Source organism: Thermobia domestica, chromosome 2, assembly GCF_964235325.1.
Source record: "Thermobia domestica chromosome 2, izTheDome1.hap1.1, whole genome shotgun sequence".
Lineage (NCBI taxonomy): Eukaryota > Metazoa > Arthropoda > Insecta > Zygentoma > Lepismatidae > Thermobia > Thermobia domestica.
Window position 1 is genome coordinate 51,154,470 of NC_137455.1, and position 26,959 is coordinate 51,181,428.

Sequence of the window (26,959 nt, forward strand, 5' to 3'; positions counted from 1 at the left end):
TCGGGTTCGATTCTCGGCGGAGAGCATCTATCATTTTTAACTGTTCTCGATGTTTCTGTGTTCGTGTCCCTGTCGTTATAAGTTATTAGAAAAAGCAAGTTAAACGAGTGAAGCAAGTAAAATTAACAATAAGTAAGTTACTGAAACGCGTTCGGTGAGTCAGTTAAAAAAATAGTGGACAAAGCACTGGCTTTTCGCGCCGTCCATGCGAGTTCGATTCAATCTCGGCTTGATATTTTATCCATTTGAGAGAAAGTATTGTTTCTTTTCGCTACAGGATGGATTTTCTCTTTGGTTTCATGTCAAACATGCTCACATAATGAAAAGACGCTGTAGAGAATAATAATAATAATAATAATAATAATAATAATAATAATAATAATAATAATAATAATAATAATAATAATAATAATAATAATAATAATAATATGAAATATTAGTAGCTAACTCGTGTGTGTATTTCGACAATATAATTTTATATTATTATGTGGAAATAAGTAAGGCTGGCTGGCGCCCGCCTCCCTAATTTTTTCGATGCGCCTTATGGGTCCACGGTGTCCAACGTTGGTCCCATCCCAGTATCACCTCCTGTTTTCTCGATATAAGCTATCGACATTTTGCCTAAAGAGGGCTCTGCCGTGGCCCCATGAGTACCAATGACAATGACTCTTCGTTCCTTTTGCATTGAAATCGCTTACTTTTCTGAGTACTATGAGTGCATACTGTCCAATGTTGGTCCCATCGCTCTACAGTTTCCCGTTCTCTCGATATAAATTGCTAATATTTTGTTTGTAAGGGAGATATGGCGTTACAATCATTACGTTTGAAGAAGAACTGAGGAAGATATTACCTTGCCACAAACAACACCTATTATTATTATTATTATTATTATTATTATTATTATTATTATTATTATTATTATTATTATTATTATTATTATTATTATTATTATTGTTTTACTTACCACTAATGTTGCCTACCTTTATTTGCAATGCAATGTGTTACTAAAAAGCAAATCAAATAACACTCCTCGCCATTCAGGCTCCCGAACTCGAAATACATGATTTACAGTTCTCTGTGTTAGAGGAATGCACATTTATTATATTATTCTTTCAAATAACACGTTACACAAGTTACTTCACTTTCAATATGTAATTTCATATCATCAGTAACAATCATCTTGTTCCAATAGGAAGATAACCCCCTCCTGCAAAAAAAAAAAAAAAAAATGACCGTAGCGAAAGGGCGTGAACCTTTTTAGGCGATTAATCGGGTGCAATATTTCAATAAGTTTCTGCACACAAATATTTCAGTAAAAGAGGAAAATTTATTCAAACTTTCTGAATACCGATTTATGGGCGAAATTTGGTTCCCTTGGAACTTTTTAAGAGTTTGAAGGGCCACCATTTTGAACATTTTCATCTGATTATTCTGGTTAACGAACTCATCAAGATATTTCAACAATTAATGTTTGTGCCAAGTTTCGTCTCACTCCGCTGAAAATTAGGGTGGTTATGGCATTCACAAATAGCGTTATATATATACAAATAGAAAGATAAGTAGACACACAGATGGAGAGAGAAAAAGTGTTTTTCTCCCTTCTCGCACCTGTGGTGCGTCAGAGCTAAACCGGGCTCCTTTGCAAAACGTATTGACGAGCCTAACCTAAACACAAGCCTCTTACTTGCTAACGTAGAAACGTGGTCGGGAGGTGTAAGGCATGTAGAAATTGTATTTTTAGTAACCATGAGTACGGTCGACTTCCATGTTTTTCCTTTTACTTTTTGCAGCTACTTCGGAACGTTCAATTTTTATTCTTTACTAATTGCAAATGGCGTTTACATTCAAAATATGAGGAATTTTGGTGGCATTTGTTCGGATATTCTTCTCTTTCGAAATGAAGAAAAGAATAAAAGCAATACGCAAAGACAAAAAGTATTATCAGTACTAAACATTACCAATAATAATTGCTACGAAAAACTAAATACGACCTCTTTTACCATCTCTCAAGAGTTGTATGTATTTTTAACAAAAATCTTTAAAAATGTCCTTGCCGAGGATTCGAACTTGCGTCCTTTGCATTTGTAAGCCAGCACCTTAACCACTACACCAAGATCATGGCATGGTGATAGTTTAGTTGTCGGCGTATTTGTTGTATTTGTGGTTTATGTTCCCACTTCAACAATTTTTAATCTTTTTTTGTAAGTTTAACAGCTGTTTCTGGCTTTCTCTTTCGGTGTCGTCCTTTATTTACACAATGCACTATTCGTATTCACAGCTTGTGCCCCTCTGCAATGTCTTATTCAGATTAAGCTTTTCTTTTTGCCCCTCAGTAAACATTTGATTGATTTAATTCTCATACTCTCCACGGATGGAGCGCAGGAATGCCAGACTCGAAAAATAGGTGTACATTTACTTTCCTGACAGATCATACCTATTATGATGTTGTTTGTGTTTTCTATCCCAAATTGTTGGAACATTCCTCATAGTTTTATTAATGTCTTTCATAATTAAATTTTACAGTGCAGCAGAACCTCTCGAGCATAGACACCAAGGATGTTATAAAATAGAGGATCTGCCCATATAACAAAATCATGAAGCCATACGTCACAGCTTGGCCACACCTACTCTGCCCACCCCGCGCCACTAAGATTGCAATGTTTCTAGCCAACAATCATGGCGGAAACGAGAGTAGCCAATCAGATGTGCAGGCTCAGACGATGCTCGATTGTTTTTCGGCTTCATTTAGTTCATATGATGAAGATACGTATGGGCAGATCCTCTATTTTATAATATCCTTGATAGACACGCCCAATCCCCTGCTGACGAAATTCTAAATAAATGAAGACTCTAATCCGTGTAGCACTTCAGGGAGAACCAATGAGAACACGAGCCACAGCGATGCTTTCGTTGAACATCAATGTAAAAACAAACTTGGCTGTTTTTCATCACGACCACTAATTTACCCTCGCGGTCGACCTCTAGGTCTCGATGTAGCACACATTTTCGTCTTGTGCTTACCCATTTGAATTCTTGCGTTTGTGAAAGTATCGAGGTAACGACTGCGATTTAAACCACGACCTCGATCGCGAGGTCCCTTCGGCATGTCTTTACCTAACGGTGACATAACACCGCTAACAGTGACACAATACTTCTAATATTCATCCGCATGCTTCTAACAGTGACACAAATACTTTGTAATACTGATCCATATGCTTTTAACAATGACACAAATACTTCTAATTAGTATAAACGAAACACTAAGGACAAAACAATAAATAAACAACAGTTTAATATTTAAGTCACTTGAAGTAAGATTAGATATATTCAATACTTTTCACAATAGCAAAAGATAATATATTTCCTAGAGTAGTATATTTCAAACTATGGTTTCTCAACCGGGTTTATGAATTTCAGCTTAGAATTACGATATGATGTATTCATGACGTATAACTTGATCTTGACAAGTTTTTCCTGGGAGGTTAGTGAGCGAGAATGTGGAATATGTAGAGTGATTAGGTCTAATTGAAGGGAGCCCCTGTGGCCTAATGGATAAGGCATCGGTCTCCTAAACCGGGGATTGTGTGTTCGAATCCCACCAGGGGTATTAATATTTTATTATTTCTCACAGATGAACCAATGATCAATGTTATCTTGCTCATAATGTTATTTTCTATATTGAATTTAAATGAATGGCGTATATAAACCATTTACAACCCATCAATCGTGAAGAGTTACCACTGTATTGAGATCAGCAAGATGAAAACACCTTATTTGATCAGTAATCAGATATCAGCTTTACATGTGTAATTGGTGTTTGTCGGGAGTCATAAAGACAATGCGTGAGTCATATGAAGCAAGAAGTAGTGCTCTCCAGTCATGAAAATCAGAATTAACGCTAAAAGTAACCAATTTGCTGACCACACATCATCCCAGTCGACTGGTTAGTATTAAACTTTGCCGTTTTTAAAAGTATCCTTTCCATGAATGTTAGAATTATGTATGTCACTGTTAGAAGCATGTGGATTAAAACTAATTGTGTCCTAATAGATCACTACTAGAAGTATTTGTGTCACTGTTCTGAGCGAATGGATCATTATGAGAAGTATTTGTGTCACTGTTATAAGCATATCAATCACTATTAGAAGTATTTGTGTTACTGTTATGAGCATATGAATTACTATTAGAAGTATTTGTGTCGCTGTTATGAGCAAATGGATCACTATGAGAAGTATTTGTGTCACTGTTAGCATGTGAAAAATGATTAAATGTTTCAGTTTAACGTATCACGATTATGCTGTTTAGGCTAAGGGAGACGGATGATTAAAGCAAGTGAATGATGATGAAAGAATGGGAGAAATGAAAGGTGGGAAGAAACTAGAGCACCCCGAGAAAACCCACTAACACTACTTTCAGTGTTAGAAGCATGCGAATCACTATTGTGTTACTCTTAGGAGAATTGTGTAACTTTCAAAAGACTAATAATACGCAACCTTCTAATTAATTGTATTCTTACATATGAATAGCACAGAGACGAATAAACGATCTCTTCCAATAGAATAAAAACTAATAGTTATTATTGGCAAAAAACGAGATATTGTTCTTTTAGTGACATAAAAATCCGTTTTCCTCGATTTTATTGAAAACTACTTACGGGAAGTTACCCTCTAACAAAGATAATTAATTGTTGTCCTCAAATATGTTTTTTGGTTCAGTTTTAGATGTTCTTTCATTGACATCTGCCTCTTCTTTCTGAAATATTATACTTAAATAAATAAATAAATAAAGTCTTACACTTAGTCGTAATTCTTGACTATATATTACTAAGCGTATTTTATACTTTTACTTTGTTATGGGTTTACTTTAAGGTATATTCCAGATCTACATCTCAAATAGCCTTGATGTTGAAAAGGGACTGTCAACTTGTAACGGAACAAAATTTTAGACTTTGTTAGTTACAGACGTTTTTAATGTTTTAACAAATAACATAGTTTTCATCTCCTAAAATAGATAGTTCTATGACAAAAAAAAAAAAAAAAAAGAATTTGTAGAATTATTTATTTTGTGGCAAAGATGTTTTATATGCAAAAAGGCTATAAATATATAGATTCGGATTATTTTTAACATTTAAAAATTATAATTATTATAAAATCTCTTTCCTTTTTACTTATGAATATTATCATGTATTTGAATATTGTCATATGGTATAATTTAATGTTTCCTTTTAATAATTGCAAACCTATGTAGAATGTTATGACTATGACTATGTTCTAACTTGTTCGAAGAAAAGAAGGAAAGAGATATACTGTGGTTGATTAGAAAAAGTAAAATTATAATGGATCTAGTTTGTTAACGACTGGATATAGTTAAAATAATGTTATTGTGACATGGAGATAATAATAAATATGTGTGAGTAAAACTAGTTACGGGTCCCCTCAACTTATTCTTCTTTACCTCACCTTAAAATGGATCATCTTATTATTTTGGTATATCTATACACAGGCGTAATAAAATGCAAGTAAGGAAATTAGGTTTTGACGTTGGAGCTGTTGTTCTTTTGATTTATAGAATCCTGAAGTAGTGTAGATATGTGTATATATTTCCTAACGTGGATTGCTAAAGGAGATATATGAGAGTCGACTAGTGATATTACAGGTGGATTCCACGTATAAATAATAATTCAAGTTCGAGCCGATGTTATGCCGAACTGAATAAAATAATGATTGGTGTGGAATCCGATGTACTTAATGAATCACTCTGTTGACCTTATTTTGATGTTCGCCCTTGTACATGTAGATGTTATATTATGTGACTGCACACTTCCTGGCCAGTTTACTTTATGCTTACGTCGAATAATCCTGCTATGCTTAAAGACAACGCCTAGTAATACAAAATACCTTTCACAGTTAGGGATTCCAATCTAAGGTGAATCTGGAGAAGCGATGTCCTGAACCTTTTTATTTGATGTAACAATTCTCTATGTTGTCGAATGAGAAGAGAAATGTTATAAACTCAACTAGCCAACAAACCAAGACTCTTGATCCTGTGAAATTAATAATAATACTATATTGTATGTTTTTTTTTCTTTCTTTCTGACAACTGTAATGCTTACATGAAAATTTCTCATGCTTTGTAAGCTAATGAAACAGGCAAATAAATAAATTAAGACGTTGAGAATAATTTTCTTATAGTTGTATCTGAAACTTTGTTTCCCTTTCTTTTCATATATACCTGCAGTATATAAGCTACAATTAAATTGTCACGATAGTTTAAAATCTACAAATTACTTACATGCTAGCACCATCTACCTAGGTATTGGCATAAGTAAAGCTGGCAAGCACGCTGCGGAGCAGCAACTGTTCACTACTAATAATTAACGTTACTCAAAGCCTGAGATGCTTTCCTTTCATAATAAGGATTTCTTTAACTACTGAAGGCAGATCGATAAGGCTCCCCTTCGATTGTGTTATATTATTTTTTTAATAGTAGAAGAATAAAGAGATGATACTTAATCTATATTGGGTCACTGGGTCCACGTTAAAAAGCAGTTTGTAATCTTCTATTACCGTTTCTTTCTGCGGCAATTAATATTCAAATTGGATACCGTAGTTATATATCCACTGGTTTTGGGACCAAGAGAGGGATAATATTCAGAGATAGAACTTATCTTTAGGGTTCAGAAGCCAATAAAACTCCTCGCTATCTATTGTTTGTAGCACATTGGCTAATCAGTGTTGGAACCGAAAATAATTGAAGATTTTCACCACTTCCGGTTTGTTTAAGTAGAGGGATGAAGTTGGAAATGATTATATAAGAAAGCCATTTCTTGTGGATCTTAATTTTTTGGTTTTGGTGATCAAGATTCAAACCAAAAATGGTTTATCTCTATTAGGTCTACTTGCGGACCAATTTCAAACAACCATTTCTCGTTGTCTCTTACCATTTTTATTCTAATACTCTTTGATCGATAGGCTAAGGGACATAGCCGTTCTGCAAGATTTCCTATATTTATGCAGAGCATAGTTTGGAAGTCTAAAAAGAATTTTTAAAATACATAGTTCTAAGCAGTGGCGTAACAATAATCTTAGGCGCCCGTAGGGAAAATTCCTAGTAGCGCGCTCCTCACCTATCGATAGGCCCCATGCCTGACCATCTATAATTATGCGTATTCGCAGAAACTGTCATAAACCGAAAATTATCACTGGAACGTATTGACCGTTTTTCTTTTCATATCGTTGTGGTATGTCTTAAAAAAGTAAACTGGACAGAGTGTCTTTTTTAAAAAAACACTCATGTAAAATTCGGACTTTTTTGCAATGGTGGTTTAAATGCACAGTAATGTATCAACCTCTTTACCAGAAGGATTTCAAATGAATATATCTTTATAATATGTTACGATTTAACACAATTACAAAGTAAACAATAAAATCTTGTGAAACCACTTATAAGCAATTTTCTATTTTCAGTTTTTTAAATCAACAAATTATATACAAAATCAGAAGTGTTTCTTTTTCAATTTTGCTTCTGCAAATTGTTTTATCAGATCAGGGATATCCAATTCATGAACAAAATTTTCACCCAGTCAAAGTGTCTTTTTGTTACCCCCACCTGTTCCTAGCCTGTATTTAACATTTTATTACAGTGATATTAGAAAATACGTTCGAAAATTTGTTATGGTGTGCTCGTTTGGGCGCCCCCTGACGTCGGCGACCCAGGCACTTGCCCGGTTTGTGTGACCCTTTTTGCTTGTGCTTGGTTCTGTGTAGCCGCGGTACGTAGTAATTGTACTGAACCTCATAATCATGGCAACACATTTAACTCGTTTTAACCAAGATCTTATAGGTCATAGAATTTATCATTACTGTTGAAGCATGTTGCGCAGGAGAATTTTATTTAAAGTAGTAAACTCAGTACATGTAATATAGGACTGATATCGTATTAATACAGGGGGATTAATTTCTTAATCATACAGTGCTATAACCGCGATGAGTTTACAGCAATGCCAATAATATGATACGCAAATGTAATAAACTGATAGCGAAGTGATCAGGAATTTTTATTCTTTCCATGTTCGGAAATAAAGACCGTGAAAACTTAGGGCTCCATTTATATATTTGCTTTTTCATTTAAAAAAAACTGACGCGCCCCCTAATATACCGATACTCCCTGCACCCGTAGGCAATGCCTACTCTATTGCTACGCCACTGGTTCTCAGCATTTTCATATTAGATTCTGGAAATGAACTCTGTGATTCAGATTTGTCAAATATCATAAAAACAGAGTTCTTAAAGGAACGAATAGAGGTCACTGACATAGTAAAAGATGACAGCCATTATCAAGATGACAAAACGGGAACACAATATTTCTTGTTCCGGTTAGAAAGTTCTCAATAACTCTTGAACCACCTGACCGATCTCGATCAAATTTTCAAATAGATGACGTTCGGGCCTGGAAAAATTTTTATCATTTAACTTTGACGAAGCAACGTAGGGTAAGAGGAGAGGGATATATATGTAAAAAATTAAAAATGAAAGTAACTGTCTTTGTGACTTCATCACTCTTGAACCACTCGACCGATCTCGACAAAATTTTCAACATAGATGAGGTTTGAACCTGGGATGGTATTTATCTAATCACTTTGACAATAGAATTGAACAAAACGATCAATCTCGATCAAGTTTTTAATATAGATGAGGTTCAGGCCTGAGATACTTTTTATCATTTCACTTTGGCAGTAAAGTGCAGGTGAAGGGAAGAGTATATAAAAAATAAATGAAACTTAATATCTCTCAAACCACCAGACCGATCTTGATCAAATTTTCAACCTACATACAGGTAAGTTCAAACCCGAGATGCTTTTTATCATATCACTTTGACGGTGTAAGTTAAGGGAGGGGAAAACACATTTAAAACTAATCGAAAATGGCAATATTATTGTCGAATCTATAGTTCTTGGGATTGCTGAGATGAACAGCGATGCCACTTAAATCCAAATTCAGCCCCGCAACTTGGGTCAAGGGGAGGAGAATATATATATATATATATATATATATATATATATATATATATATATATATATATATATATATATATATATATATATATATATATATATATATATATATATATATATATGACCGAAATGACCAATATCAAACAGCGCTTTAGTAATATTAAAAATTCACTTACTAACGGAATATATTACTATTTCTTTCTTAGTTTAACCCAGCGAAGCGGGTAATTGATGCTAGTATGAAGTAACAATAATATCTGTTAGGAGTAGAATTTTCTTCATTGGTCAATTATTGAGAAATAATAATAAAAGCAAATACCCCTGGTGGGATTCGAACCCACAATGCCCGGTTTAGGAGACCGATGCCTTATCCATTAGGCCACAGGGGCTACCTAAGAACATGAGTCACATGTGTACTTGCGGACCTCACTGAAGTTCGCAGTCGCTGAAACTCTCGCTCTAAATTATCCTGAACTCGTGCTTCCCGTTTTTAGTCAAAGTTGAGCTCACGCAGTCAGTCCACTCATTATCAGTGAAAACTTCAAAAATACCAAGAGTAAAACCAGTGTTGCCGGTGGCATATAGGAAATTTTGGCGTGGGAATGGGTTCATGCTTCGGTGCATGTTTTTAAATAGTAACTGTTTACTTTTGCATAATATCTTGCTTAAAGGAGATTAAAATTTCGAACTCTCCTTGTGTGTTACTTAATATTGGTAATTTATTATATTGTGTGGTTTCCAGTGTCGACTACCCACGCTAATCTTATTTTTTCATAATGGACGTCATGTAACTGATTTATTAGCACAGGCTACTTACATCAATCACCAACATTCTAATCCATACTATTGATTACTAGTGTCAACTAACCGACACCTTTCACATTTTTAAAAATAAACTAACAGATACAAATGAATGGCCTATATAAAGGTACAAAATTCAATGTTAGATGTAGACGCCAATTCAAAAATGATGGCCGCCAGTATCATATGTCTTGTTCAGTCTAAGATGCAAGATAAAAATTACAACAATGCATTGAAACGCTCTCATGTCTGGTCTCATGACTAGTGTATGGGTTTCCGGGTTCGATTGGCGATGGAATAGCCTCGAAATTTGAAAGTATTGCGGTATTCAAATTCCACCTTACAATGTGGGTTCACGTCTCATACACCCTCATTTCTGAAAAGGAGCACTAAACTCTAATAAAACAAAAAAAAAAAAAAAATCAAACATGCGTTATTATTTTCATTATGCACCTAAGGCTAAGGAGACGGTGATGATGAGAATGAATGAAGTGGTGGATTGAAGAAAATAGTGGAAAACAGGAAACCCTAAGAAAACCTGGTGTTTTCCACCAGAAAGTCCAGTTGGTGAGGGCTGAGATCAAGGCAGGAACGCAAGGCTTAGAGATGAGCGCTCTACCATTGAACCACTCTTTATTAATTTCAGAGTAAAGGATTATTATTCGTTGCTAAGTAATAACCAAAACATTGAACAAAATGCGATTGAAATGCAATGCAATGTCCATCGTTCAAAAAGATCATGTAATGACAATTCGAAAGAGATATAATTCGATATATACACAATGGACATTCCCATTGATTTTTCTTATTGCGCCATAAGATACTTCAGAGCTAGCAGATTATGGAAAACACTTCCTTTTGCTCCTACGTTGATTCTAACCAGTCGAAATTTGGGATTAAATTTCGGTCTGTTACTCGTTTGCTTAGAACAATGACCTCCATGTTTAAATAATAATACAATGCAGGAAATCTTCCTGGTTTTTCCGTACACTCACATGTACACATGTAAGAAATGAAATGAAATCTTTAAGTTTTACGTCCCATGGTTCTGTCTGTTAGGCTAAAGGAGAAGGTGATAATGAGAAATGAATGAAATGGTGAAAGCGGGAGGAAACGGGAAAACCCCGAGAAAACCCATGAGCACGGTGGCTGTCCACCACAAAGTCCACACGGTGCGGGTTGGGATCGAACCAGGGACCCCAAGCACCGGAGGTGAACGCTCTACAACTGAGGCACCGTACCCCCTTGCACACATATAGACCGTGATACTTATTCATCCGTGTCACCTCATGTGGTAGCCAAGAGTCCTACTTTCACTTACCGATTGCGCAGATTCGCAGAACGACGAAGCTTGCATAGTGTATGCGTAGCTTGTCTGCAATTGTATATACGATCAGTTTTCCTGGTGACCAGTTCCACGATGGTCCTGAGGAGCACATTAGTACATGCTCTTGGTTGATGGCTAGATGGTTAATTTTCAATGCTGTGTCATCAGCACGAAATTTCACAAACTGGAAGGCGTATGGTGCTTTAATTCACTATTTCTAGCCCAAATGCACTGTCGATAGTTTTCGAGCCTAGACGTGCAGAATACTCCAGTTTGAACTAGTAAAGAAAATCACTCCTAATTGTGAGTGATGTACTGTAAATGAACATACTCAACAATACACTGTCTCGTGACTGACTGGGAACCCCAGTCTGTCTTCTAAACATACACGAAGTTTGTGAGTCGATGCATGATTTCGATCCATTCATTGCTTGTGTTACATAGGGTGGTTACATTATACATTGAACACATAACATTTTCCGATAGTTTAAATGAGGAAGTCTTTCCGTTTTTCTGTTAAGCGGATTCGATTTAACACAGATGTATCACCATTCACGTAGAAAATTAAACTTCCTTACAGCGGTAAATACAAAGTAGACGCAATGACCTTGAAACATTTTTTTTACCCAAATACGGCTCAAATGACGCAACTCTTCAACATATTCTACAGACACTTCTAGTAGCTTGTTATCAACGTTTGTATTCCGATCTCAAAACAGTCAGTCACCTGAAAGTGGAATCAGCGTATGGCGGCCATCTGCAATTGTCTATCACTACAAAAATACTTACCGGACAGGAATGTCTTGAAGTGAAAGAAGACATAAATACTTTCGGAGCAAGATCCGGACTGTATGATGGGCGGTTATACTGGTGAAACACTTTCCAGTAGAACGACTGCAGAACATTAATTGCCACCCACCGTACAGCCCGGATCTTGCTCCGAGAGATTTTTATGTCTTCTTACACTTTAGGACATTCACATTTGGTAAGCATATTGATAGTGATGAACGGCTTTCATATACTGGTTTCAATCCCAGACGACTGACTGTTAGGATAGCGAAATACAAAAGTTGATTCCACGGTATTACAGGTATCTGAATTGTTATGGCGAATATGTTGTAAAGGAGTGTTACTTACGCTGTATCTGTGGCAATAAACGTTTCCAGGTCACTGTGTCTTCCTTGTGTTTACCGCCGTAGGTAAATTTACTTTCTGAATGCGCCTCATATGTGGTATTATACTTGAAACTTAATGAAACAGTATTGCTTCTGTTAAATGCCGGTTTACATGTACCCTACATTTCGTTTCTTCAGGTTTCACTGTATATATATTCAAAATACAAATTCATTATAGATCCAATTATTTCAATGACCTTCATTTTACGGTATACAATTTTCTTAGAATTTCTCCGATGTGATAATACTATTTAAAGTGTATGACGATATTTAAATGCTTATTTTTTCTTCTGTAACTAATGCTGAACGCTAGTCAAAATCTAATTTATTGCGTTACCTGAAATTTTGTTCTAAAACTACAATTGATTTTATTAACCTTTATACTGCCAGGACTTTGCTGCTATGTAAAGTCCTATTTATATTATAGAAAAAAATATTAAATAAATAAAAATCATTCTATGCTTGTAGTGAATTTACATGAATACGTTAATTTATACTAAGAAATGTTTATGCATATGTTAACTGTATGCCGTTACTTCCTTCAACTTCTCAGGACATCCTGGAGTAGACGAATATGTCCTCATTTAACGGTGGGTAATAATGGTTTATAAATAAGAATCAAATTCATCTGGTTTTCCATTAAACAAGCCGAAAATTGGTTAAAGTACTCTTTTTATAAACAATATATTTGCGCTATGTAATTTCGTAATACATAATTATTAAGATTTGATATACATAGTTACGTGTTTAAAATTTAGGGCTCGTCCGGGATTTGAACCCGGGACCTCTCGCACCCTAAGCGAGAATCATACCCCTAGACCAACGAGCCAGTTGCTACCTTGTTTATATTATTCTTTTTATTAAGAGCGAGTTTCCTATTTTTGAACGAAATAAATTGTGTCACGTTTTGCTACGGTATTTTCATATTTAATAACGGTTGCCTTCTTTCACTCTGTTAATGTCCTCTATTATTCGTTTCGAGAACTAGTTGGAGAAATCATAGCCTTTACTTTCAGAGTTGATCATGTGAACACGGGAAACAATAGAAATTATTAATTTTCTTTATCTTTATCACTTTTTGTCTCTTTAAAGGATCGATAAGTTTTAAATTCCGTGATACTACAAAATAGCATGAATTATCATTTCTGAAGTGGAAATTGAACGAGTGGTAACAGTGTTATTGGAATACAAAGAGAAGAGTTAGGAATGAAAGTAAATGCTACTTGCAGTGGTCGAAGTGAGACGGTATGCCATACCGCCTATGGTTTTTTAGTGATGAAGACATAACCTTTCTGGTTTTTCAGTGACCAAAACATACCATCGCTGGAAAATGGATGTTAATATACCTTTAATGAATCCATTTTTATGTGCAGTAACTAATTGTTTAATTTAATTCTTACTTAAAAACCCGCTTCTTTTATATGTAAAAAGAAAAAAGAAAGAAAAAAAAAAAAAGAAGATCCTGGTACAGTGATTTTAAGTAACGCCGAATTCTATTTTTCTCTGGGCGCCGAAATCTCTAGCTACAGCTCTGACCACCATGCCAAACTTGAACCCGATCGGAGGAATTCAGTGTGTGGGTTAATGTTTTCGAAAATCTGATTCGAAATTAGACCTCCTTTAAGTGGTGTATCGAAAGCCAGCACAGTGCACTTTTAACGCTTATTTATACAAGAAGGCTGAAAACGTATGATTCTATTTAATGAAATGTAAAAGCAAAAATCAACGTTAAGAATGTGATAACTAACGAGATGTCCATTAATTAATGACAAGTGACAGTTGAAAAGTAGACATTCAATTTAGAAATCTTGTGAGAAAAGAAACAAAACTCTGAATTTAACATCTTCTAAGTGGAGTATTTTGTTTAGTGGTCGGCATTGCTTTCCTTCACGCTCAAAAATCTGTTGAAAAACTATTTCTTATCTGTGTATCAAGGACACCGTCTCTTAGAAACTATTTCTTATCTTTGAAATTTCCGTTTAGTGAGGGAAGTCATATAAAACAGAACGAGACATTTTATTATTGTTTTTCTTACGAATTACTAAATCTTGTTTCTAAATGGCCTCACTGCCCAGATTGAGAAACTATTTTTCAAATTCAAGAAAGTATTATTTGTTTTGAAAATTGACTTCATTACACAAATCTATATATATAAAAGAGAACGCACAAAATCCTTTGTCCGCTCATCACGCTAATACGGCTGAACCGATTTCTTTCATTTTTGGGGGGTTGTTAGGATTTGGACCCTAGATGGTTTTTATCATATCACTTTAATTTTCAATTACCAGTGTCTTGAGATAATTGACCAATCAGGTGTCAATACGTACAAAAAATCCTTTGTCCGCTCATCACGCTAATACGGCTGAACCGATTTCTTTCATTTTTGGGGGGTTGTTAGGATGTGGACCCTAGATGTTTTTTATCATATCACTTTAATTTTCAATTACCAGTGTCTTGAGATAATTGACCATTCAGGTGTCCATACGTACAAATCCTTTGTTATTAGTTCATCATAGGTATAAAAATAAACGTATTTATATGCAACCCGCATGACCCTGTGACTCGGCGGGTTAACATAACTGACAGGCGCTATAAATCACTTGAAAGCGAAAAAGTAAAAATTATCTAAGTAACAAAGTTTATTGCGTTCCGGGATGACCGCAGCGAAGCGGGGCGGGTTGGGGTGACCGCAGCGAAGCGGGGCGGGTTAACATAAATGACAGGCGATATAATGTTAACATTAGTGCAATCTTCTATGGTTTTTATCATATCACTTGAAAGCGAAAAAGTAAAAATTATCTAAGTAACAAAGTTTATTGCGTTCCGGGGTGACCGCAGCGAAGCGGGGTGAACGCTGCTAGTCAACCTATAAAAATGTACACCAGTGGCACATCTAGCCCTTGGTTGGGGGGCTTAAGTCCCTCAGTTTCTGAATGACAAAAATAATTTAAGCTATTATTAATATGGTTTAGAAGTTTATAATAAATTCATAATTTACCTATCATAGACGGGTTCTGGTTATTCCCCTTCCCCTGTTTTTATCATCGAGATCCGCCACTGAACCCGGAACCCCAAGCACCAGAGGTGAACGCTCTACCACTGAGCCACCGCGCCCCTACTACTAACTGAACCAACACGACAAGTTCTTGTATAGGAGCAAGGGTTGAAAATCTTTGTAGACACCTTATTTAAAAAACAAAAGGTAGAAAAGATAACAAAAATGTCGGTGTTGGAAACTTAGAAATTATTTCTACATAAGAAATAAAATATTTGAAGTGCAAAGCTATATGTTAATTCCTGTGCACAAAAATGGATTTATTACAGCTATATTAGCATCCATTTTCCAGTGATGGTATGTTTTGGTCACTGAAAAACCAGAGAGGGTATGTCTCCATAACTAAAAAACAATAGGCGGTATGGCATACCATCTTACTTCGACCACTGCAAGTAGCATTTACTTTCATTCCTAACACTTCTCTTTGTATTCCAATAACACTGTTACCACTCGTTCAATTTCCACCTCAGAAATGATAATTCATGCTATTTTGTAGTATCACGGAATTTAAGGGCGTTGGCACTCTACTCAGAATTACTAAAAAACGCAACTTATCGAAATGATCTGAGTATATAACATTATAGCAATATATTTAAAAGTAGTAATGATTAATTTTATGTTGATATAATCAATATGCGCTTATATAATTAATTAATAATTAATTAAAATTTGTTCCAATTTAGAGCAATAATTAATAAAAATTTCGTTCCAAAACTTGAATATGTTATTCCCTGATTATTATTGATTAGAATGAAATGGTATTAAATTTTTCTTGAAGCTTGATTTGCTTTTAATTATCTTAAGAACTAGATATTAGAATGAAAAAATGCAACTAAACTGCACACCACAGCGCAAATCCGTTTTTTGATCACTTATATTTGTCGAAAGAGGTCAGCGATCTTCAACATTTATATATCGTTCTAAACACTGAAGTGTCTTCTTCCTCTCGATATTATACTTCATCATGTACTACCAACGTACTTTATGTATTTCGAGAATAAATGCACAAAGTGTTAATATTTTAAAAGGAACATCTGTACGCTAGCGCCACTCGCATTTTCGACGGGATGTTCTACAACTACAAGGTCCTACTATCACCTATTTCGCAGTGTAGCTAACGAGTTGAAGGTGTTACCAATCAGGCGTGAGCTGATATACTGCAAATACATAATGGCTCGTAAACGACCTTTATCAAAAACCAGAAAACGAAATAAGCGCTCAAAATCTGCTCGAGCTGCAGCTAAACGTCGCAAAACTGAAGTTGTTGTTTCTGTTGATGATTCTTTTCCATGTTATCAAGAACAAGGAACCGCTGAAGATTCAAGACAGCATGATGAAAGGTAAGATTATATATATATATATATATATATATATAAGCTTCGTGTTACTGGAGTATGTTAGTAGATAACTCTTTATATTCGTTTTACTTATTATTTAATGTATATTTACATTATTTTTGTCTCTGGTTTTTAATTATGTTTTGTTTTCGTTGTTTAGCATCTGTTCTCAGTACCTACCAGTTTCTATATACAATCTAATATATTGACTCACTATTTAGACTGGGACGGAATATTGTATTACATTTAATACTCTCTCACTGTGAACCAAATAAGGGTACCATTGTACTGTAAGTTATTTCAATAAATTAGAGTGCTAAGAACAGTGGCTCGCAAGGATACCCGTGAACCGTACGCCATACCAGGGGGGGGGTCTATCTTCGAAATCTTGGTTTACGTAGGTATAATATTTGTCAATTGGGATCGGACAGTAAGCAAGATATAAATAATGTTGACGATTAAATAATATAATAATATTCACATGTGAGAATCATTTTCGTTCTGAAATATTCCATGGTACGTATAAAATTTGTGCATGTCATTTTGTTCGATCTTTAGCACAATATAATAATAAATTATTGTTAATGGACTAGAGATTATGTGGAATTAATTATGATGATACATATCATGACAATGAGCGATGTATACGAATATGATGTTGATTAAAGAGAAGAAGTACGATTATAATTACATGCCACTTGGTCCTCAAACATATTTGTCAAATAAAATATTTACTTTTGCAAAACTGAGATAGACAGCTTCAGAACTGCGTAAACTGATGAGCAACTAGTTATATAATGCAGTATAACTATATGGATATTGTTCATGGGTGGACAACTTCACACTATCCCTCCTCTCTCTAAATTATTTCTAGTATAAAAGAACTCTTTCGAAAATAATAATTTTAGCAACTAACCTAAACTAACGATTTGAGGTGAAAAATCTGAAAATCGGACGGGTAAGTGTGAAGTTCCTTATTTCATTAGTTTGAATAATAATAATAATAATAATAATAATAATAATAATAATAATAATAATAATAATAATAATAATAATAATAAGTGTCATCTATCAGTTATGAGTACATCCTATCTCGTAAACGGTACGGTGGGGAAGAGATGAACGAAGAATTTCTCTGCTTTGCACATCACGTGACTGACTAGCTTCGGGTTAGAATTCCAAGAATTGAGAAGCAAGCAAGCAAACGAGGGGATCTGATAAGACTTTTTTTTTTTCATTTGTGCTGCACAGAGGGTTTTCACATTGGAATTGGCATGTCATTTCTACTCCCCCTCCTGCCGGATTGGTTTTCCTGTCTTGTTCCGCCAAAATGTTTCTAACTTGTAAGTGTTGACTCAGCCGCGGGCATTTCAGGTGCCATAGTAGGGTATCTGTTTCGATCCTTTAAAGAGACAAAAAGTGATAAAGAAAATTCATAATTTCTATTGTTTCCCGTGTTCACATGATCAACTCTGAAAGTAAAGGCTATGATTTTTCCAACTAGTTCTCGAAACGAATAATAGAGGGCATTAACAGAGTGAAAGAAGGCAACCGCTATTAAATATGAAAATACCGTAGCAAAACGTGACACAATTTATCTCGTTCAAAAATAGGAAACTCGCTTTTAATAAAAAAGAATAATATAAACAAGCTAGCAGCTGGCTCGTTGGTCTAGGGGTATGATTCTCGCTTAGGGTGCGAGAGGTCCCGGGTTCAAATCCCGGACGAGCCCTAAATTTTAAACACGTAGTAACTATGTATATCAAATCTTAATAAATAGGTATCACAAAATTCGACTTGTTTAATGGAAAACCAAATGAATTTGATTCCTATTTATAAACCCTTATTACCCACCGTTGAATGATGATATATTCGTCTACTCCAGGTATGACCGGCCGGGTTCGATTTTCCATGTTCGAGCTGTTAATTTTTGTATCCAAAATGGATTTAGTGGTCAGTAAGAACACATACTTAACTCTGCAGGTGGCAGTGGTTAGAACAAAAGTTAAATGCAACTCTTAATGGAATCGTAAACCAAGATGAACTCGTGCTGAGGTTGCTTTCGTACTTACCCACCATCCCTGATGCGTCAATCATTGAAGCGTACAGAGTATGTATGAATACCAACACAAAATGATAAGAATTTCTGTAATGATTTATGTAAGAAACGTGGAAAAGATAACTGAAACAAAATAAATGCATAGGATAAATTTTACTTGATCAGTAGGTAATTTACATTCCACACTTACTTACGTGTATCTTTTACTAGTATACTTCTATTGTTACATAGATTTCAATATATTGTAGTTCTAGCCCATTTAATATAGAATAATAGAAAAATAAAAAAGATAAAGAGTTAATTGAAAATTGAATTATATTTTTATTGCCGGCCGATATCAAGATTAGTGGTGCACGACCACTCAGCACACGTTTGTTCACTAAACACTTCACCACTTCACACATTGATCTCAGGGGATTTAGTGAAATTCCATAGAGAAGAAATCCTTTTGATTTACTCTTCTTATTCCGACGATGATTTCAAGGCTCTTTCCGGGTTACTTCAACTTACGTCTTTCCATTGTGAAGTTTACGGTAAAATCACTTAATGTACGATAAATTGATAGTTCAACAAATGGATGTCTTTCACATTACTTTCACTATTTTACCATAAATATTGACGTAATCGACTGCGAAGATAGATTTTTCTTATTGATCAAACATGTTCGCAATAGATTTTCACGATATGCGCTCACTTGATTTTAGGTAAGTTGTATTATTTTGGCATATACTCACTAACTTTCACCTTAACATTCACGTCGTGAGACTGCGTTAACCATTAAAAACATTTATATACTGTAGTTAGTTTTACAACACTGTGGGCGATTGCTTATTTAATCACAGATTTTCTTCACCGTCGTTCTACATATTTGTTTCTGTATCTAACGATGGCGTCGCAATGTCAACCTTTCGCGCCTTCGACACAAAGTGTTCGTTTTCCTACGCCATTAATGACAGTGAGTAGTATTAAAATATTATTAGAAAACATTCATTTGTAAATAATATAAGTACAATTAAGTTTTATACTTATTTACCATTTAGATAAAATAATCAAAATACCAAAAACAATAGAAACAAATGTCGATGACAGTAAATTTCACGAAACTACTTTTCTGAAACATCATAGCCACTTCACATCCCTTTGTTACCTGATCACATAAAGCAAGTCATCATGGTAAAGCGTTGCCAACATGTTAAAGAAGACAGCACCATTATATAAGGTTTGCGTCAACGTATTGTGCATAGAGCTTTATTCCGCTTCAGGTGGGGCTGACTGGGGAATTTAAACAAATGGAATGGGAGTGAGGGAGGACACGCGCTCACACAGGATGTACTGACAAGTTGAAGGAAGTAACGGCATACAGTTAACGTATGCATAAATATTCCTTAGTATAAATTAACGTATTCATGTAAATTCACTACAAGCATAGAATGATTTTTATTTATTTTAATATTTTTTAACATAGCAGCAAAGTCCTGGCAGTATAAAGGTTAATAAAATCAATTGTAGTTTTAGAACAAAATTTCAGGTAACGCAATAAATTAGATTTTGACTAGCGTTCAGCATTAGTTACAGAAGAAAAATAAACATTTAAATATCGTCATACACTTTAAATAGTATTATCACATCGCAGAAATTCTAAGAAAATTGTATACCGTAAAATTAAAGTCATTGAAATAATTGAATCTATATTGCATCTGTATATTGAATGTATATATGGTGAAACTTGAAGACACGAAATTGGGGTACATGTAAACCGGCATAGGCCTATAGCAGAAGCAATACTGTTTCATTAAGTTTCAAGTATAATTTCACAAACGAGGCGCATCCAGAAAGTAAATTCACCTAGGGCGGTAAACACAAGGAAGACACAGTGACATGGAAACGTTTATTGCCACAGATACAGCGTAAGTAACACTCCTTTACAACATATTCGCCATAACAATTCAGATACCTGTAATACCGTGGAATCAACTTTTGTATTTCGCTATCCTAACAGTCAGTCGTCTGGGATTGAAACCAGTATATGAAAGCCGTTCATCACTATCAATATGCTTACCAAATGTGAATGTCCTAAAGTGTAAGAAGACATAAAAATCTCTCGGAGCAAGATCCGGGCTGTACGGTGGGTGGCAATTAATGTTCTGCAGTCGTTCTACTGGAAAGTGTTTCACCAGTATAACCGCCCATCATACAGTCCGGATCTTGCTCCGAAAGTATTTATGTCTTCTTTCACTTCAAGACATTCCTGTCCGGTAAGTATTTTTGTAGTGATAGACAATTGCAGATGGCCGCCATACGCTGATTCCACTTTCAGGTGACTGACTGTTTTGAGATCGGAATACAAACGTTGATAACAAGCTACTAGAAGTGTCTGTAGAATATGTTGAAGAGTTGCGTCATTTGAGCCGTATTTGGGTAAAAAAAATGTTTCAAGGTCATTGCGTCTACTTTGTATTTACCGCTGTAAGGAAGTTTAATTTTCTACGTGAATGGTGATACATCTGTGTTAAATCGAATCCGCTTAACAGAAAAACGGAAAGACTTCCTCATTTAAACTATCGGAAAATGTTATGTGTTCAATGTATAATGTAACCACCCTATGTAACACAAGCAATGAATGGATCGAAATATTCGCCATAATATTTCGCCTGTAATACCGTGGAACCAACTTTAGTATTTCGCCATCATAACAGTCAGCCGTCTGGGATTGGGACCAGCATATGACACTCGTTCATAACTATCAATATGCTTACCAAATGTGAATGTCCTAAGGTGTAAGAAGACACAAAAGTCTCTCGGAGCAAGATCCTGTACGGTGGGTGGCAATTGATGTTCTACAGTCGTTCAACTGGAAAGTGTTTCACCAGTATAACCGCCCATCATACAGTCTTTAAGTTTTACGTCCCACGGTTATGCCGGTTAGGCTAAAGGAGACGGTGATGATGAGAGATGAGTGAAATGGTGGAATGAAGAAAGTGGGAGGAAACGGGAGAACCCCGAGAAAACCCACGAGCACGGTGTTTGTCCACCACAAAGTATATTGGTGGCGGGGGCTGGCATCGAACCCGGGACCCCAAGCACCAGAGGTGAACGCTCTACCACTGAGCCACCGCGCCCCTCAAGTATTTTTATAGTGATAGACAATTGCAGATGGCCGTCATACGCTGGTTCCACTTTCAGGTGACTGACTGTTATGAGATCGGAATACAAACGTTGATCCCAAGCTACTAGAAGTGTCTGGAGAATATGATCATACTGAAGAGTTGTATCATTTGTACCGTATTTGGGAAAAAAAATGTTTCAAGGTCATTGCGTCTACTTTGTGTTTACCGCTCTAAGGAAGTTTAATTTTCTACGTGAGTTGTAATACATCTGTGTTAAATTGAATCCGCTTAACAGAAAAACGGAAATACTTCCTGATTTAAACTATCGGAAAATTTTATCTGTTCAAAGTGTAATGTAACCACCCTATGTAACACAAGCAATGAATGGATCGAAATCATGCATCGACTCACAAACTTCGGGTATGTTTAGAAGACAAAATGGGATTCCCAGTCAGTCAAGAGACAGTGTGTTGTTGAGTATGCTGATTTACAGTACATCACTCACAATTAGGAGAGGTTTTCTTTACTAGTTGAAACTGGAATATTCTGCACGTCCTTCCAATTCAAGACTTTCTTTCAATTTCCATTAATGGCCCTTCACTTGAGGACTTTTTTTCAGAAAACTGTTATCAACAATTGGTACTTCCGTGCAGAGAGAGAGCGTTACACAAACGTGAAGTCTTAAGGTAAAATAGTTTTTAACATGTATATGAATTATCCAATTCAAAATTGATTATCCTGAATCTAATTGTCTAATTTTGAAATTTTACGCCCTGATGTAATCCAGGACCATTTTTGGATTGGCGTCTGCGTCTAACTGTAAAATTGTGTGCCCTGATATAGGCCATTCATTTGTATCTGTTAGTTTATTTTAAAATGTGAAAGGTGTCGGTTAGTTGACACTAGTAATCAATATTATGGATTAGAATGTTGGTGATTGATGTAAGTAGCCTGTGCTAATAAATCAGTTGTATGATGTCCATTATGAAGAAATAAGATTAGCGTGGGTAGTCGACACTGGAAACCACACAATATAATAAATTACCAATATTATATAACACACAAGGAGAGTTCGAATTATGCAAAAGTAAACAGTTAGCATTTAACAACATGCACCGAAGCTTGAACCCATTCCCTTGACTAACTTTCCTATATTTTACTGGCAACACTCGTTTTACTTTTGGTATTTTTCAAATCTTCACTAGTAGTGAGTGCACTGACTGCGTGAGCTCAACTTTGGCTAAAAACGGGAAGCCGGGCGATCACCTCCCCCCCAGAACAGGAAACTTTCTTGTTTTATATATAAATAATATCCATCCCAGAGTTTGGAGCCCTTAAAAGTAGCATTATGACAACCCACCGCCCCCCCCCCCCCGAAGTCGGTCCTGGATCCGCCCCTGCGGGAAGCACGAGTTCAGGATAATTTAGAGCGAGAGTTCCAGCGACTGCTAACTTCAGTGAAGTTTAGAAGTAGACGTGTGAGTCATGTTCGTACGTAGCCCCTGTGGCCTAATGGATAAGGCATCGGTCTCCTAAACCGGGGATTGTGGGTTCGAATCCCACCAGGGGTATTTGCTTTTATTATTATTTCTCAATAATTCACCAATGAAGAAAATTCTACTCCTAACAGATATTATTGTTACTTTATGCTAGCATCAATTACCCGCTCCGCTGGGTTAAACTAAGAAAGAAATAGTAATATATTCCGTTAGTCAGTCACTTTTTAATATTACTAAAGCGCTCTTTGATATGTAACCTTTTCCCCATGACCCAAGTTGCGGGGCTGAATTTGGATTTAAGTGGCATCGCTGTTCGTCTCAGCGATCCCAAGAACTATATATTCGACACTAATGTTGCCATTTTCGATTATTTTTAAATGTGTTTTTCCCCTCCCTTAAGTTACACCGTCAAAATGATATGATTAAAAGCATCTCGGGTTTGAAATTACGTAGGTTGAAAATTTGATCCAGATCGATCTGGTGGTATAAGAGTTATTAAGTTTTATTTATTTTTTATATAATCTCCCCTTCCCCTGCATTCTACCGTCAAAGTGAAATAAAAAACATCTCAGGCCTGAACCTCATCTATATTTAAAAAATTGATCGAGATTGATCGTTTTGTTCAATAGTTATGAAGTTTCATTTATTTTTAACTCCTTTCTTCCCCACCCCTCTGTTCTATTGTCAAAGTGAATAGATAAATACCATCCCAGGTTCAAACCTCATCTATTTTGAAAATTTGATCGAGATCGGTCGAGTGGTTCAAGAGTGATGAAGTCACAAAGACAGTTACATTCATTTTTATTTTTTTGGGTATATCTCCCTCTTCTCTTACCCTACATTGCTTCGTCAAAGTTAAATGATAAGAAGTTTTGCAGGCCCGAACGTCATCTATTTTGAAAATTTAATCGAGATCGGTCAGGTGGTTCAAGAGTTATTGAGAACTTTCTAACCGGAACCAGAAATATTCTGTCACGTGTTCCAGTACAGTACCAGTTTTGTCATCTTGAAAATGGCTGTCATCATACAAAAGAAACGGCAATAGAAGACGGGAAAGTGCATTTTAACGTGGATAGAGAATACTGAAAATATCATCCTTCTCATCTCCTTATTCGCCTACTCAAACTGCCAGTTGGAACCTAATATAATTCCGGTTTCAATTTATTCCATATATAATAATTATTGTAAAAGATGAAAAAAAAAATGTTTTTGAATGAATTCATCAGCATTCTAGAAATAGTTTCCATCTCTGACATTATTCCTCTACTGCAAAGGAAAGTTATAACGTAAATTTACTACATAGTTTGGAAATTTGTCATGGTTTGCCAATGTGAAATGAAGTTCATTTCAATTCAATCAACGTGTATAATAATATAATCTCCACCTTTGATGTGTAGTTGGTTGGAACTTCAATTTGATGAATTAGCACAATTATTATTTTTTGCTATCAAATATGCCATGCAAAACATTTCAATTGTTTTGCAAATTTCAATGTGTTTAGCCTTCTCCCCAATATAGTCGCTGCCCATGAATCTCTACGAACTCTAGAGAATCACCGTTTCTCAACTGAAATAATGAACTTGTTTGACACATATTTTCTATGCTCTCCATGAGACATTGAAGGCGTCATGCATGGCGAATAGAAGTGCAACAAGGCATTGGAGACGTTGTCAGGATGGCCGAGCGGTCTAAGGCGCCAGACTCAAGTGCAAACTTGCCTGTTTAAAGGTCCTGAGTAATTCTGGTCCTCTTATGAGGGCGTGGGTTCGAATCCCACTCCTGACAAGTTTTTAATATTTAAAAGAAAGTTCTTTCCCAAAATTAACTTTTTAACAACATAAGCCTAACTTGATATTGCAATTGCAACCATTTTATTTGATAAAACGAAATAATTTTTCTAATATATATATGTTGAGATTTGGAAGTGGGTTCGACCCGGTAGAGCACCCATGCATGCGCCCCTGTTCCCGGGACATTCGTTTGGAACAAAACGAATTTTCCGGTTATAATACTAACACATATACTAGCAAACAATACATTACACAACTTGATGATAGAGAACTAACATGATTCTAAGTGTATTTGACTGCAAGCTTAAAATGAAGGGCTCGTCCGGGATTTGAACCCGGGACCTCTCGCACCCAAAGCGAGAATCATACCCCTAGACCAACGAGCCAGTTACATTTACACTTTTGCTATTCTCTTATCCAGTGAAAACCTTCTAACCGCTAGAAGAATAATTGTGTCATATGTTCCAGTACAATACCACATTTCGTTATCCTGATAATGGTTGTCATGTTTTGCTATGCCAGTGTCCTGTATTAGTTGTTTTAGAAAATTTGATTGAGATTGAAATGAAATGAAATCTTTGAGTTTTACGTCCCAGGATTATGCCGGCTAGGCTAAAGGAGACGGTGATGATAAGTAATGAATGAAATGGTGGAATGAAGAAAGTGGGCGGAAACGGGAGTACCCCGAGAAAACCCACGCACACGGTGTTTGTCCACTACAAAGTTCACTTGGCGGGGGCTGGGATCGAACCCGGGACCCCTAGCACCAGAAGTGAACGCTCTACCACTGAGCCACTGTGACCCGTTGATTGAGATTGATCGTTTGGTTCAATAGTTATGAAGTTTTATTTATTTGTAACTCCTTCCTTCCTCTCTCCTAAGTTCTATTGTCAAAATGAATAGATAAATATCATCCCAGGCCCGAACGTCATCCATGTTGAAAATTTGGTCGAGGTTGGTCTGGTGGTTCAATAGTGATAAAGTCCCAAAGCCAGTCGTTTTCGTTTTTATTTTATTTATTTATTTATTTATTTATTTTTTACATATATTTATGCCTTCTCTCCCCGTACGTTGCTTTGTCAAAGTTAAATGACAGAACTTTTTCCAGGCCCGAACGTCATCTATGTTGAAAATTTGATCGAGATCGGTCAGGTGGTTCAAGAGTTATTGAAAACTTTCTAACCGGAACAAGAAATATTGTGTCACGTTTTCCAGTACAGTACCCGTTTCGTCATCTTGAAAATGGCTGTCATATTTTGTTATGTCATTACCCTCTATTAGTTCCTTTAAGAAATTTGCTTTTACTGTATTTGACAAATGTCAATCACAGAGTTCATTTCCAGTATTTAATATGCAAATGTTGAGAAGTGAAAACTATGTATTTTTAAATTTTTTCCGAATCCCACTCCTGACAAGTTTTTAATATTTAAAAGAAAGTTCTTTTCCAAAATTAACTTTTTAATAACATAACTTGATAATGCAATTGCAACCATTTTATTTGATAAAACGAAATATTTTTTCTAATATATATATGTTGAGATTTGGAAGTGGTTTCGGCCCAGTTGAACGCCCATGCATGAGTCCCTGTTCCCATGACATTCGCTTGGAACAAAACTAATTTTCCGATTATCAGAACGCACATACTTACAAACAATACATTACACGACTTAATGATAGAGAACCATCATGATTCGAAGTGTATATGACTTCAAGCTTAAAATTAAGGGCTCGTTCGGGATTTGAACCCGGGACCTCTCGCACCCAAAGCGAGAATCATACCCCTAGACCAACGAGCC

General features: G+C 35.7%; 8 non-coding genes across 8 annotated transcripts; 4 read left to right on the forward strand and 4 right to left on the reverse strand.

Annotated features, from left to right (window-relative positions):
• Positions 1 to 3,534: 3,534 nt before the first annotated feature.
• On the forward strand, positions 3,535 to 3,607 carry TRNAR-CCU (transfer RNA arginine (anticodon CCU)). Its single transcript has one exon. It is a non-coding gene; the product is annotated as a tRNA-Arg (tRNA).
• A 5,722-nt stretch (positions 3,608 to 9,329) lies between these two features.
• TRNAR-CCU (transfer RNA arginine (anticodon CCU)) lies at positions 9,330 to 9,402 on the reverse strand. The gene has a single exon. It is a non-coding gene; the product is annotated as a tRNA-Arg (tRNA).
• A 3,671-nt stretch (positions 9,403 to 13,073) lies between these two features.
• On the reverse strand, positions 13,074 to 13,145 carry TRNAP-AGG (transfer RNA proline (anticodon AGG)). The gene has a single exon. It is a non-coding gene; the product is annotated as a tRNA-Pro (tRNA).
• A 5,223-nt stretch (positions 13,146 to 18,368) lies between these two features.
• Positions 18,369 to 18,440, forward strand: TRNAP-AGG (transfer RNA proline (anticodon AGG)). The gene has a single exon. It is a non-coding gene; the product is annotated as a tRNA-Pro (tRNA).
• Positions 18,441 to 23,372: 4,932 nt separating this feature from the next.
• TRNAR-CCU (transfer RNA arginine (anticodon CCU)) lies at positions 23,373 to 23,445 on the forward strand. Its single transcript has one exon. It is a non-coding gene; the product is annotated as a tRNA-Arg (tRNA).
• Positions 23,446 to 25,042: 1,597 nt separating this feature from the next.
• On the forward strand, positions 25,043 to 25,158 carry TRNAL-CAA (transfer RNA leucine (anticodon CAA)). The gene is made up of 2 exons: positions 25,043 to 25,080; positions 25,113 to 25,158. It is a non-coding gene; the product is annotated as a tRNA-Leu (tRNA).
• A 319-nt stretch (positions 25,159 to 25,477) lies between these two features.
• TRNAP-UGG (transfer RNA proline (anticodon UGG)) lies at positions 25,478 to 25,549 on the reverse strand. Its single transcript has one exon. It is a non-coding gene; the product is annotated as a tRNA-Pro (tRNA).
• A 1,338-nt stretch (positions 25,550 to 26,887) lies between these two features.
• Positions 26,888 to 26,959, reverse strand: TRNAP-UGG (transfer RNA proline (anticodon UGG)). Its single transcript has one exon. It is a non-coding gene; the product is annotated as a tRNA-Pro (tRNA).